The sequence below is a fragment of the Arvicola amphibius genome, unplaced genomic scaffold (assembly GCF_903992535.2).
Source record: "Arvicola amphibius unplaced genomic scaffold, mArvAmp1.2, whole genome shotgun sequence".
Lineage (NCBI taxonomy): Eukaryota > Metazoa > Chordata > Mammalia > Rodentia > Cricetidae > Arvicola > Arvicola amphibius.
Window position 1 is genome coordinate 366,094 of NW_024582311.1, and position 15,757 is coordinate 381,850.

Genomic DNA, 15,757 nt, shown 5'->3' on the forward strand with positions numbered 1-15,757 from the left:
TATTTGAGATATCCCCCACAGCACTCTTAAGCTTATCCAATGTGTCCACTTGTGTTGATTTTGTTTAGCATTTCATGAAGTTTACTTCTCATTGCTAGAACTCCCTTTAGGTTCTTATTTTATAATTTTCCTCCAAGGAGGGTTTCTGTTTTTTCTTCATTGTGATCCATCACTCCTTATGTCTCTATTGACTACCTGGAACATCTGGTTCATCTCAGAATATGTTTTTTTTTGCTGCCTTTGTCTTGATTTTGGTACAGTGAAGGCAGAGTAGACTGCAGCATCTACCTGATATGATGCTGGGCTTCATCACACATGTTGTACTACTGGCATATGCTTTTGATACTAGGTTTGTTTTTTCTTTATCCTACAATGTGTCTACCTCATTTCTACATAGTCCTAAGATATGTCACTAACTAAGCAGTAGAGTCCTTATTCTTAATTCATAATCACAGTGGCTTCCCGACTTAGTGGCTGAAGCCCGCAAACTGAACTCTTAAAGTCTTCCAGTATGACATATCTTTGAATATTTCTGCTAATCTTTTAACCTTACATCTTAAAATGACTGTGTGGAGTTACAGACAATCAATGCATAATCAAAATACCAAACAAAAGCTATGTAAGTCTCCCCTTTCCTCCACATTTCTGGAATACCATAAACTTTCACTTCTTCTAATACTTTCCAGCCCTGTACCTCTCTGATTTCCTGCCCATCACCCTGACTAGCACTCTCTTCCCTTGGAATCAACTTCCAACTTCCCTGCACCAGAGAAGTCAGAATCTCCAGTTAGATAACCTAGGCTAAAGTGGTCTTCCACTTAGTGGTCCTATGTTTTTGAGGATCACATGGCTATTCCACCTGGTATCAAGTATGTAAATACAATTGTTTCTTATACTTTGTCTGAAGTAAGAAGCTTTATGCTCCATAGACAACTGCACTAGTTAGTTTATTAGATCTGCATGATACACGTATCCACTTGCCTTACATGTTTGGAATCTTAATTTCTTCACATATAATAAATATTTTCTCTTTAAAACTTGTAGTAAAAGTAAGAATTATGGAAAGTGAAGTTATATTGCTAACAGTAATAAATTCACAATAAACTATTGGATTCCTCCAATATACCAGGCATCCTGTCTATCTCACATTTGAAATTCTCATTATTAATCAGAAATTTAGAAATTTAGAAGACCAGCACTCTCCCCATTTTAATTGTGAGAGAAATAAAAAAAACAGTAAAGTAGCCGTCAAACTCTCACACACAATGTCATATTCAGGAAGAAGACTAAGGGTTGTGTCCTCAAAGCTTTCACTGTGATGTTGTTCAAGAATACTGAAATAATATAGAAACTGAGAAAGGACAAAACAGTGATTAGCACTCAAAAAAGAGGATTTAGGAGAAATTTTGTGAAAAGTCATACAACAGTGCATAACGTTAATTAATATTATCAGCAGAACAAAATGAGAAGAAAACAAGCATTCCCAGAAATACGCACAGTTAAGAAGGTACCAGGAAAAAAATAAGCTTAGCAATTCGTGGATAGACAAGGGAAATTAATGACTATAAATAACTAAAAGTTTAAATGAATTCATTATTTGGTCTTAGAAGGAAGAAACAAGGAACACAAATTCCTAAAATTGGATGCTAGTAAGAACTGGTATGAGATTTTCTGCTCATGAAAGATTTATAAATCATCAAGGGGCTACACTATATTATTTAAAATTCTTAGGGGATTAACTATCATCCCTAGGGATTAAGTCAGCTTTGGAAAGATCAGTCATTTCTGGCAGGACATTTGAAACAAGATGAACCATGGGTCTCAGAGAGCAGACTACCACTGAGAGTCTTAGAGCCAAAAGGCAAACACATTGACCTGGGTCTGTTCATTTCTCTTCTTGGGTCCACTGCTCTTTCACAAGTCCAACAGAGACCTAGATTTTACAATAATTCACACACTTTCTAAACCTGTGTGCTCAATGTGACACTGGAAACTTTGAGATATAATCAATGTAAATTAAGTCAACTGGGTGCATATTACTTACCTAAGATACATTGCATTATATTAAAATTGGTTATGAATTACTATAATTTAATTGTGTCCCCTCAAATTCATATGTGAGTGATATTTGAATCCGAGTCTTATGAAGTTTGCCCTTAGAGATGTCAAAATCTATTTGTGAATTAATGGGTAAACAAGTTAATGGCTTATAGACAGTGGCTTGGTTATATATAAAAGTTGTCTCTGGCAAGCTTGATCTGAGTACCCTTACCAGATTCCAGCTCCATGTTCTTGTAAACACTAAAGACTTCTTTATTTTATTGTTATCCAGTCTCAACTCTTTTTCAATTGTAACAGATAGAGACACAAATCAAATATTAACAATAAACCCCTAGGGTTTTAAATCAATCACACAACTAATATAGAAATTATTCTAGTGATGGATTCACAATAGCACTGGTACTCATTGAAAAATACTTTACACTTTATTGAAGTTTTGACCAAGGTCATTCTGCTCAATAGTTGTAATGGAGACTGCTTACCTTCCCAGCTGCCCAGACCCAAAAAAATCACACAGAAACTATATTAATTACAACACTGCTTGGCTGGACTCAGGTATATTCCTATCTAGTTCTTACATGTAAAATTAACCCATTTCTATGATTTTATATTTTACCATGAAACTTGTGGTTTGTTACCTGTTGTTTCTTGGGTGGCTACATGATGTCTTTGTCCTTCAGCAGCTACATGGTGGCTGCCTGACTCTGCCTTCTTTCTCCCTGCATTTAGTTTAGTTTTTCTGCCTAACTATATTCTACCCAGCCATGGGCCAAAGCAGCTTGTTTATTAAACAGTGGTAATAAAACATATTCACAGCATACAGAGGGCAATCCCACATCAGCTTCCCTTTTCTGTCTAAATAAAAGGACAGATTTTAACTTTAACATAGTAAAATTATATATAACAAAACAGGTATCAAGCAAATTATAGTTATAATATTTAGTCTACTTGTATCTGGTAAAATTTTTAAAAATATATTTTCTATTTTATCTTTGGGAGTCTAAAATTTCATATCTAATTTATCTTTTATCACAACCAAGGAAAACTATAAATATAACTATGTCTTCAACTTCATCAAAGCCTCCAGAGGATATAATATCACCTACGTAAAAAGGAAGTACATTGTAAGCAACTTCCAAAACTCTAGAATTGATAGAAATATTTCATTTCCTGTACCCAAAGCTTTTCTGTTTTGTTGGGCATTCAATCTTCAGCTTACATGCCCATAGTATCTGGCAGACTTTTCCATTAAGCAGGAAATTGGAAGATCTGTTCTGCCTGGTAACAGTGAAGTCCAGCAGTTGTTTTCTTGTCCAACATAATGTCTGTCAGACTCTCATGAAGCAGAAACCCTGAATGACTGTTTTACCTTCTTTTGGCAAGTTCAGCAGTCATTTTTCTTATAACTCCTGCATGTCCAGGTTATACAACAGACCATCTAGCAGTCCAGGCAAGAGCCATTTCTTGACCAAATGACTAGTCTTGTCACATTGAAAGGAAATTTCATAAAGAGTTTCTTCAATGTCCATCAACCTCTCTGAAGTTATTGGTGATTCAGAAGCAGATATGTCTCACTGTCAAGAAAAGTCTAAGTTCTTAAAAACTTTTAAATGTCAAATTCTGTAGGTCTTTAAAATATTGAAGATTATTTATCTAACTATCTCTAAATATCTCTGTATAATTTAGGAAAACCTAACTAATATAATTAAAAGTTTATTACAGATGACTCTCTATTATGAGCTGCACAATCACAATACCTTAAACAAGAACAGAAATACACATATACAATGTAACAAAATTGACTTAAATTTGTACCAATAGACCAAGATCCATACCAATCTCTTCATCTCTTTATCATATTACTCTTATTTTTTAAGAAATTGACTGTGACATTAACTATTTATAACCAGCCCTTTTTTTGTTTGTTTCCAGTTTATTTATTTTTTATTAAAAATTGCCATCTCCTCCCTTCCTCCTCCCCCTTCCCTCCCCTCCCCTCCACCCATACCCCCACTCCCTCCCTCTCCAGGCCAAAGAGCCATCAGGGTTCTCTACACTATGTTGAGTCCAAGGTCCTCCCAACTCCCTCCAGGTCCAGGAAGGTGAGCAACCAAACTGACAAGGCTCACACAGAGCCTGTCCATGTCGTAGAGACCAAGCCATCGCCATTGTCCTTGGCTTCTCGGTCAGCCTCCACCATCAGCCACTTTCAGAGAGTCCGATTTGGTCACATGTTCCATCAGTCCCATTCCAAGTGGACTTGGTGGTCTCCCATTAGTTCTGTCCTGCCGTCTCAGTGGGTGAACGCATCCCTCATGGTTCTGACTTTCTTTCTCATGATCTCTCTCCTTCTGCTCCTCATCAGAACTTTGGGAGCTCAGTCCGGTGCTCCAATGCCCTTTTAAAATGAAAATAAACATTTATAATAATCATTTTGAGAGTTTGGTGTAGTTTTCTTCAAGATGCTTCCTACTGTTTTTTGGGTGAAGTATTTTGAGGGTTCATGGAGACCTTCCAGGGGGTCTTATTCCATAAAGCCACATTAGCCTGGAAAGAGTTCACAGGTCCTCATCCTCTGTGGAAACAAAGGCAGAACCTCTTTTCCGAAGTAATATATCCTTAAACTCAAATTCTGAAGTCAAGATACTTTTAAAATATAGATGTTGGTTTAATCTAGCAGCCTCCTGTAACATGAGGGCCTGCTTGTTGGGGTTTCTGTCCTGCCCTGTTCCCACACCTGACAAGTCCCAAAGAAAATCACACAGAGGTCTCCATAAGATTATAAACTGTTTGGACCATTAGCTCAAGATTCTTATTAGCTCTTGTAACTTATATTAACCCGTTATTCTTATCTATGTTAGCCACATGGCTCAGTACCTTTTTCAGCAAGGCAGGTCATATCCTGCTTCTTTGGTGGTCTGGGCAGGACTGGGGAAGAATTCTTCCCAGAATTCTCCTGTTCTCATCGCCCTGACTCTACTTCCTGTCTGGTTGACCTACCTATACTTTCTTCCTGGCCAATCAGTGTTTATTTAAAACATCACTGATAGAATACAGACAATTATCCCACATCAGCCTCCAGAATCAAATGACTCTCTGCAGTCAAAAAACACAGAGAAAACACAATAATTTGCAAAATCTATACTTTCTGTGTATGTTTCATTTTTATGAGGCTTATTTGTTTTATATTATTTTTACTGTCTCTTTAAAGACTTTCTTTTAAAACTATTTCTTTTTATAACTGTCTATACTCTTTTTCCTTTCTCCCAAGCCTACATATATTTTTTAAATACACTGTGTCTCATTTAGAGGTCTTTTGTGTCTGAAGCTACTGTGTTTCTGAAATCCTTTTCTGACAAGGGATACTTTTTACAGGTGGTAAGCAGTGGGGTTGCTGTGGCCATGGATGCTGGCTCTGCCTCTCTTGATTTTTTAATATAGCAGAGGTACATTCATCACCAGTTCTGGGACTGCCCTGTGGGATTTATGCTTACCATCTCAACTCTGGGAAGGAATGTGCAGCACATAAACCCTTTTTGTCTGAGTAAAAGCCAAATCTGCCATATAGCATCCCACAAAGCCTGGACATATCTCTGTTTATGGTGGCAGGAATTTGCCATGCTCTCCAGCCTGCACATGCTTAGAAGACCCAATCCGACCTCTTGCCCAGGCAGGGACTGCTGAGCTGTGTAACCGTGCTCTCAGCTATGTTCCTCCTGACACCAAGTGGACATACAAGCACTGGGACAAAGTGGGTGGCAGGCCATGCAGGATAGCCCCAAATGCTTGGACACCATTTTGTAAATGGGGACTGCACTGAGTTATCCCGGCTGCTCTGACCCAAATAGTCATACAGAAACAGTATTAATTACAACACTGGTTGGCCAATGACCCAGGCATACTTCTAAGTAGCTATTACATATAAAATTAACCCATTTATATTGTTTTATATTTTACCATGAGGCTCATGGTTTTCTATCTCTTCCTTCTTGGGTGGCTACATGGCCTCTTTCTCCTTTTCCAGCTGCATGGTATCTGCCTGACTCAGTCTTTCTCCCTTCATTCAGTTTAGTTTTTCTGCCTAACTATATTCTGCCCTGCCATAGGCCAAAGAAGCTTCTTTATTAATCAAGGGTAATAAACCAATTCACAGCATACAGAGGGAAATCTCACATTAAGTAGTAAGCCAAGTGGCAATAGGAAATAAGCTTTATAGGAAATATGGAGAATCCTAAGTCAATGGAAGACCAAATATTCACAGCATGGGACTCTTGGACATCATCAGTTTGCTTTTTAAAAGCTGAATGTGTGTGTGTGTGTGTGTGTGTGTGTGTGTGTGTTTTCACATAAAAGCCATATTACATAAGGCAAATTATTTAGTGAAACTTCAGAAGTTGTACCTCATTGATTACCAAATACAGAGAAATCAGAGAAGGATGACTATTGAATATGATATAGATGATACATCTGAAATATTAAATACTTACTAACTGGCTACCTCTGGCTCATTTCCTCTGTTGAAGACATTGATTCTACACTGGCTATATTTTTGTTTTCCTTCCAGATTTCCTTTGACTTACAACAGAAACAAGAACTGAATACATGAATTCTGTGGGATAATGCTCTGTATACTGTAAAAAATTGTCACTCCAATTGGTTTAATTAAACACTGATGGGTGGTAGCCAGGCAGGAAATATAGGCAGGGTGAACAGACAAGGAGATTTCTGGGAAGATAAAACAGCAGAGACACAGTCACCAGTCAGACACAGAGGAGGCAAGCACTTACTTGACACACAGTAAGGCAAGGCCTTACTGAGAAAAAGTACCAAGCCATGTGGTTAAACATAGATAAGAATAACAGTTAAATTTACGTTGTAAGACTTAGTTAATAATAAGCCTGAGCTAATAGGACAAATGGTTTATAATTAATATAAGACTCTGTATGTTTCTTTGGGACTGAACAGCTGCAGAACTGGGCGGGTTCATCTGCATATGAGTGATAGCAATGTGCTTAATTCAGATGATTATAAAATATTTATAAATTGCCCATGTGTAAGCAGATATCTATATATTATAACAAGATTTTAAAGGTGTATAAAAGGATTAGCAGACTCCATATAGTTTTTTGTTAAAATATATAAAAATAGGCACATATTAAAACTTTCCTATGGGACCTACAAAATTATAGCCTTTAAAACAAATTTGATATTTGTGTGTGTGCATGAGCCATGTGTGTGGCAAGCAATCTTGTTGGCCAGTCATTATATTCTCTCCATCTTGTTGGTTTGTTGTTTCATTTTAAAATCAGCTTTACATTTACTTATTTCTGTTCATACATGTCAGGACAGGATGGGTGTGTGCACAGCAAAGGGCTCTCAGTATGTGTGCCACCATCCACAAGGCACAGCATATGTGTAAATGTCAGAGAACAACTCTCAGGAAGTTAGCTCTCTCCTTTCATTTGTGGCTCTGGGGATCAAACACAGGTCATCTGTCTTGGCATCTAGTTCCTATTACAGCCATCTTGCTATACCCTGGACCCATTTTGTTAGTGTCCTGGAAGGTGCCAGTGAGCACCAGGGGGCTTCTTTTCTTGCTTCTCCCTCAGGAGTGCTAGGATTACAAATGCCTACTGACATTTTTGTTTGTTTGTTTTTAATATGATTTTTATGGATTGAACACATGCCCTCAGTGCTTGGAAAACAAGCAATTTGCTGACTGATCTCTCTCCCAAGCCATATTTTCCTATTTCTTTCCATTTAAAATTTAGAAGAAAACAATGTTGTTCCTTTAGCTTTCTTTCATTTTTTTACTGCATTGTTCCCTCTCAAGTATCTGTGCTGGATAGTATAAACGAATAAAAGTGAATAAAATATGTTTGTGCCTTAAAGGAACTTTTCAAAGCTAAGTGTGACCATAATAGAGAAAATAGTATCCTTGGGTTGGAGATAATACCCTCTGAGAGGATGAAAAGTAGCATTCCAGAGGATTCAGTGTTTAACTGGATTTGAAAAAGGCTTAACAGAAATGAGAAATGAAGGACCAAAAGAAGGAGAGAAGGAAGAAATGAAAAAGGAAGGGGATAGGAAAACAATGAATACAAATTAAGAACCAGATGGTGTTCCTGATGTAGCCTCTGAATAGGTTTAGGTTGAATGCTCACCACAGTTCTGAATTTACAGGGTTTCATAACCACATGAATCATTGTGTATGACCACATAACATTGCCATTCTCCAAAAGAATATAGTAAACAAACCACAAATGCAAAATATGAAATTAAGATTACATTTAGATAAGAAAAATACCCTATACAAAACTAAAGAAAAAAGAAGCAGTTGTGGGGTGCATGATTGTAACCCCAGCACTTGGCAGGTGGAAGCAGGAGATTTGGATTTTGAAATAGCCTTGATTTAATAATAATTTGAGGGTGGCCTAGTCTAAACGAGACCTTGTTTAAGAAAAAAATTATTTCAGAAATCAAGATTACAACAGGACTATGAAAACAAATGAATAATGCCAAATATTATACCTTAAACAGAACTCATAGGAAAGGAGGCATTTTAAAACAAAACTTTCAAGACACAAAACTAGTCAAAATGATACAAGTGACAGATCTAGGAAAGAAAAAACAGGGCGTGAATAAATTATAAACCTGTAAAGTCAATTGAGAACAATTAATAACATTTTCAAAAACAAAAGATAGTTAAACTTGGACATTAAAATGTGCACCAGATTTTAGAATAAGACTATCGGCCTTGAAAAGTTAATAGAAAGAGATTACGAACATTTTAAATTTTTTTTTAAAAAAATTACTCATATGGGAGCAAAATTCAAATTGACCTCAGGAGAACCTGTGTAAAATGAAATGTTAGCAATACTTATAGGAAACTCTTGATAAAGAAAAAAAATATGCCCACCTGATAGAAAAATGTTCACAAAATAGGAACATCTGGCTAGGGGGATGACTCAGGGGATGAAATGCTTATCCCAAAATTTAACACTTGGGGTTCACATCCTCAGATCTCAGCTAAAGCTGGACTAGCATCCCAGTTGGCCTGAAGTCTCTGTGGAATGGAGATGCAAGGATGCTGGGACAAACAGACTGGACCAGCAGAATTGGTAAGCTTTAGATTCACCAATTTTCCTGGACTCAGTAACTATGGAGAACAAGCCCAACTGATAAAGACACCTGAACACCCAGCATCAAACTTCAGCCCCCCTCCATGTGTGCATATATGTGTACAGGGAGCTGTACACATACATGGGAACATACGTGTACACATTCACCTGACCGCATATATAAACACATATGTAGAGAAATAGAAAAAAATCCAGCTCACCTGGGGAAGAAGAAGAACTACTTCAATTGTATAGAAATATAAGAAAGGGGGAAAGAGCCTCAGGAGCAATGAAAGATGACATTGAAATATGATTGCTTTTTGTACCCTTCCGTTGTTAAAAATTCAAGCTCATTCACATACCGTTTTGGCAAAACTACAGGGAAGCAGATTTTGCTCACATTGCCTCTAGCTTTGCCAAAGGCTATGGGATTTTAGGAGGGGGACTTGGCGACATTTAGCAAGATTAGATATGCATTTTTCTTCTCTAATTCAACAATTAGAACTAGATATCATAGACACAGCTGCCATGTCTATGAAAAGGACGTATGCACAAAGCTATTTATTGGAACACTATTTAAGACAGCAAAAGAGCTGTAGGCTTAATGTTCCATACAAGGCAGTACTATGTAGATATCAAATGTGGGTGCTTTTAGAAACGTCCCTGCAAAAGAGCAGGTAGAAAAAGTATAATTAGGTTTCCACTGATTTTCTAAGAATATGGCAATCTCTATAAACTTGGTAGCAAATAAGACCTTAATTTTGGATGTGAAATCTAAAAAAAATAAAACCCACAATAAAACACACCTAAGGGTCTGTGAAAGATGGTCAGTGGGTAAGGTGTTTTTTGCTCAAACTTAAGACCTAAGTTCAAATTCCCAGCAACCATGTACGAGCCAGCAAGGTGGTCATGTGTTTAATGGCAATGCTAAGGATCAGAGATAGAGACAGGCAAGTCTGGGACTTAATGGTCAACCCATCTATCTAAGGAGTAAGCTCAAATTTCAGAGAGAGACTTCACCTCAAGAAGATACAGTGGAAAACAAGAGAAATAGACACCCAACACTGACTTCTAGTCTCTGAATGAATCTGCATGGATACATGTACACACACACACACACACACACACACACACACACATACACACAGACATATATAACATACAGGTGAAGATAATACATATTACAAATGAGATAAATAAAACAAAACAAATGCAGAAGAATGAATGGCTTTCTATTTATAGTAAACAAAAGACTTCTTGGAAAGCTGATGAGGTAACTGAATCTTATTTTTTTAATTTAGCATCCATCTTATTTTCCCCATCAAACTGCATCTCAGAATAAGCAAATAGTTTATAAGAAGTAGATTTTTGTTGGAGACACATTGCATATAAGATACAAATGAACACTTATACAATTCTGACATTAACACATTACATATTCTGCTCAATAATTGGTCAAGGTAGTATCCAGTGATGAAGAATCAACATCATAGAATATCAAGCAATCCAACGGTACACAAATTGACACAGATACACACCCAGCATTGTAAAGCAGTCAGGGCACAAAATCATCTCACTTTCACAGAGTGTCCACATGTAACTTTAAACAAAAAAGAAACCCAGGGAGAAGAGAGTGTGACGAAGCACTCTATAGAGACACAATCTTTAAAATTCACACTATGGGACTCCTTGAGGAAAAATGGATTTCTATATTAAAAACAGAAACCAAAACCAAAGAACAAAATTGAAGGAGGGAGATCCACAGTGGTTTCTAAGGCAGAGAGACATATTTAATACCAGAAATATCTAAATTATAATTTTCCTTAATTCAAACAGGAGGACATCCAGTATTCTAGTTTAATTTCTGTTGCTGTAATAAAACACTGAACAAAAGGTTTCATTGACTATGGCTACAATCCATCACTGAAGGAAGCCAGGACAGGAGCTCAAGACAGGACCCTCTAGGCAGGAACTAAAGTAGAGATCATAGAGGAATGTGACTTAAAGGCTTGCTTCCCCTGGCTTGTTCATCTACTTTTCCTGTACAGCCCAAAACCTCCTGTTCAAGGGGTGGCACCACCCACAGTGGGCTGGCTGTTTCTACAACAACTCCAATCAATAAAATATCCCCACAAACCTGTCCTCAGGCCAATCTGATGGAAGTAATTCCTCAATTGAGCTTCTCTCTTCTTATGTAGGTCTAGCATTGCATCAAACTGAAAAACACAGGCCAGCACATACAGTATGAGGGCAGATAGAGGAAAGTGCACCTCAGGGATATTTGATGGTGTCAAAGAAGAATGGTAATAATTGATATGTCACAGTCATATTTTAAACCTGTACTTTCAGGGTCATATTTTAGAGATATACAGGGAAACATATCACAGTGAATTTGGTGGTAATGGGTTTGCTTAAATTCAGTCTGGAGGTGGAAGATTCTGGGTGAATTTGTGTCACTGAAACCAGGCTAGCCATGAGATAATGTTGGTTAGAAACTCGGGTTGATAATTGACGATGATGATGATGATGATGATGATGATGATGATGATGACAGAAAGTGACATGAAGCTAAAGACAAAGACAGGTTGGAGAACCCAGGGGGAGTTGGAGAAAAGTAGTGAAGGATTATACTCATGTGTCACATTTTCAAAGAATGAATAAAATTATTATTCAAAAAGAAACCTAACTAAAATAGGAAAAAAGATATCTGAGGATCTTCTCATTTTTATCCAAAAGTCCTACGTGCTCACTGAAGCTATCCTGTGGAGAACACCTGGCCTCCTGTGTGCATTAGAGACAAGAGAAAAACAAAAACCACACTTGACATTTTCTCTCTCATACTTTTCATTGGTCAGAACTAGTCATGTGACCATGCTTCACTGCAAAGGCTTTGATAATACAATGCTTTGCACAATGGAAAAAGGAAATGGTCAGAGGTATTGGGTGCCCTGAGGATCATTGCTGATAACTCGCCCTTGGCAGAACATCTTGAAATATACTACCCCATGTATCATAGACCTTTAGTCTTGGGTTTCCTTACACATTGTTCCCACTTAAGCCTGAAGGAAATATTCCAAGCTTCCTAAGGTCATATCTTCTGATATCACATGGTTTCAATGGTTTTGTAAGAACTAGGAATGTTTATAAAATTAAGAATCACTCTGGATTCTAAGAAACATGGAGGAAGTTAATATCACCATATAGGAAAAAGATTCACCTTTCTCGTCCTTCATTCCTTCCTTCCTTCCTTCCTTCCTTCCTTCTTTCCATTCTTTATTTAGATGACCATTCTGGTACAACTACAGAAAGCTCAGGAAGACACCATTTATTTTATTTACAAGTTTCAGAAGGAGGAACATGGTCCTTTACAGGGGGCAGCAAGGGTATTCCCCTGCATCACTTAGCAGGCAGGAAGTGGGAAGCAGAGGAACAGGAGGATTGTTCCCAGAGCTCAGGCTTTAAGGAAATCTGAGGACCATGAAGAACACAAAAATCCATGCAGATTGGCTGGTTTAAGCTCTGAACTGCAGGCACAGTATTCAGTTGCCTATTGCCTGGCCCTGCGATGACAAAAGCTGAGGAAAGCTCCTTCCCAAGAGTGTACTTTCCAGATGGAGCAGGCATGACTCTGGAGGCTCTGGGCTGCAAGCATTGTCTCCAGGTGTATTTTTTGATGCTTTAAGAACTGGCTAAACCTTATTTCCAGTAGCTGATCACAGTCAGAGGTGTTTATACCAGAAATACCAATCTAGCAGCAAAATGCTCACTGGTTTAATTGTGTACCATATTTGTGGGTAGCTTTGCACTTCGGGGGAATACAGCAGTAAAGGCAGGATATAACCGCAGCTATGGGCTAGCCTCTACCATTAGATTCACAGCTGGTCTCTGACTCGAGGCACTAATCCACTGGTAGAATCAGCTTTAAATATCTCTCTGCATACCGATCAATAGCCACAGAACACAGCAGTTTATCATAGGTTTGAACTCACAGTCCTTTCACTAAGTCTTAAGGAGATGATGACTTCCTTTGTTGTCCTAGGAGAAAGAACTAGGGAGGAGCCTTTCCAGTCTATAAATGCAAGGGGAAAGAATGTTTTTAATTATTTTTTTAAAAAATGTTTTCCGAGGCAGACCTGTACAAAGAGAGCCAAGCAAAGGGGCTCTGACCACTGAAATGTACTTACTGCAGACCTGTAAATTGTGCTTAGTCAATAAAGAGCCTGGGAATTCCAGTTTCCCTCAAAGCCCCTCTGCTCTATCTCCCTGCCAAGAGTATTCCAGCCCTTATTGGTGGGATACTTCTCCCTATATTGATATTCAGGAAGTTCAATATATATACACAAATTTAATCAACTTATCAAAGCCTTTCTCAGCAGCTTTAGTAGGAAGAATACACTCATCTCCCTACTCCTCAGTATTCCTCAGCACTTCGAATCCATTTATTATTAACCTTGAAGAAGTGTTTGGCTACAGTAGCACTTGATGTAGCTGTATTGTGACAAGTAAGTTTATTGAGTAGGAGGCTGGGGTTTCTTTCTTTTTCTGTCTATACTCTATGCCACATTGATGAGAAATGCTGTGGACCAAAAAGTCTCCATAGACTGAATGGTGAGAGGCTGAATGTGAAATAATATTAAGAATCATTACAGATGAGGGTATAGCTCAGTCAGTGGAAAGCTTGCCTAGAATGCAGCAAACCCTGGGTTCACACAAAACCCCCCTTATACTACATGTTATTGTGCATACACATAACCCCAGCTCTTGAGAAGGAGGTGGAAGAAGCAGATGAGAATGCCAAGTAATCTTCAGTTAGCAAACTAGAGAATTTGAAGGAAACCTAGAATACAACAAACACTTTCTCTAATTAATTTTTCAACTGATAAGGAAATAATCATGACTCTCTTGGGTCTAAACTCAAAATCTTATCCTTTGCAAAATGAAAATGTTTTCCTATGGCTGCCTAACTGAGCAATCTCTGTATGTGTTAGCTTCTGAGAACTCAGAAGTCTTACTAACATCCACTGTTATTGAAGAGATCAAACGAAAAGTGTAGATTTAAAAAAACTACTTTCACATCCCCTCAGAGATGCTACACCCTTGCACAAAAGTCCAGCTGTTGAAGAAGACTGTCTTCTGTCATAATAGCTCTGAACTGTGGAAAACAAAAACCGTCAGGTTCTCTACTCAGTAGAAAACCACCCCACAGCCAATGGGAACAATGTGATGATGGATGATATAAAGCTAGTTGGTGGGGTGAGAGACATCCTCTACAAGTCCTTAGACCACTTATTTAGAAAGAGTTATGATTGGGCATGCCTTCCCTCTACCTAATACAGAGCTTTACAGAGTACTGATTAAATTTTTATATTAACATAGGAAAGACTTTTTCTGCAAATGATTCAGCTCAGGAGAGTTTCAGCTGTGCCCTCAGAGTTTTTAAAGATTGTCCCGACAACAATAATAAATAATTTTCAATAATAAATTGTTTTCATTATATGAAAATAATAAATAATTATTCATTAATAAAATGATACACTAAGAATGGCTGTGAACCATCACCTCTAAACAATCTAAGCTTATGTAAATAAGGAAAATCTTATCATTTAAGGAAGTTTGAAGACAAAATGTTATTTCTTTTAATTATTAAGTTTTATTTTAAAAACATTTCTGATACTAAATACAATATAAGTTATATATTGCAGTATATATAGTACATAATACATATATGTGCTGTGCCACTCATTTGCCCTGTTGCCATGATAAAATACCCTGGGAAACACAGCTCCAGGGAAAAACAGATTCTTTTAGTTCCCACTTGAAAGTTCTGAATTGTGGTGAGAAGTCAAGGCAGCTAGAACTTGGAGCAGCTGCTCAGTTCACTTTCAAAGCCCATACCTTAAGGGCTTTGAAATTAATCACTACAATCTTTCACAGGTGTGCCCAGAATGCAACCTAATCTAAATAATCTCCCAAAAGGGTACCTGGAGGCTCGTCTCCAAGGTTATTCTAGGTCCTGAAGTTGACACTCAACACCAATCATCCTCCTTACTGCCCAGGCTTTATAGCTGATGGCACAGTGGGTCTGAACATGGCACAAACACAGACAGAGAATGGATGCATTGCATTAGGACATTTGGCCAGGGGTGTTCTTCAGATTCCTCATACTCTTAGCTTGGTCTGTAACTGATCATGCTGCTCTCCTGCTGTATTTGGCATGGTAGCAGTAACATCCAGTTGCAGTTACATGGATGCTGACCAATTGGTTCCAGTGTAATGGAGACTGTCTCAGTTCGAAACATGAAACATCATGTGTCCTAGTGTACCTGTAGTCCCCTGCAAGCTATCAAAGTGAGGTACTTTGAAGGTATGCACTTGGCAACTGTGGGAACTAAAGAGGTCTGTGTACCTGTTAAGCCCAGATCACAGGGACCTCCAAAAGACCACCATGGAGACCGAATCCCTTATGTAAAATCAAAGAGCTTTTATTCAAGTTGTAATGAAAAATTAAAAATTGCTGCAGATCCTCAAGTAGCTTGCTGCGGGATCCTGGCAGGTAGACAGTGGGCATAAGGTCC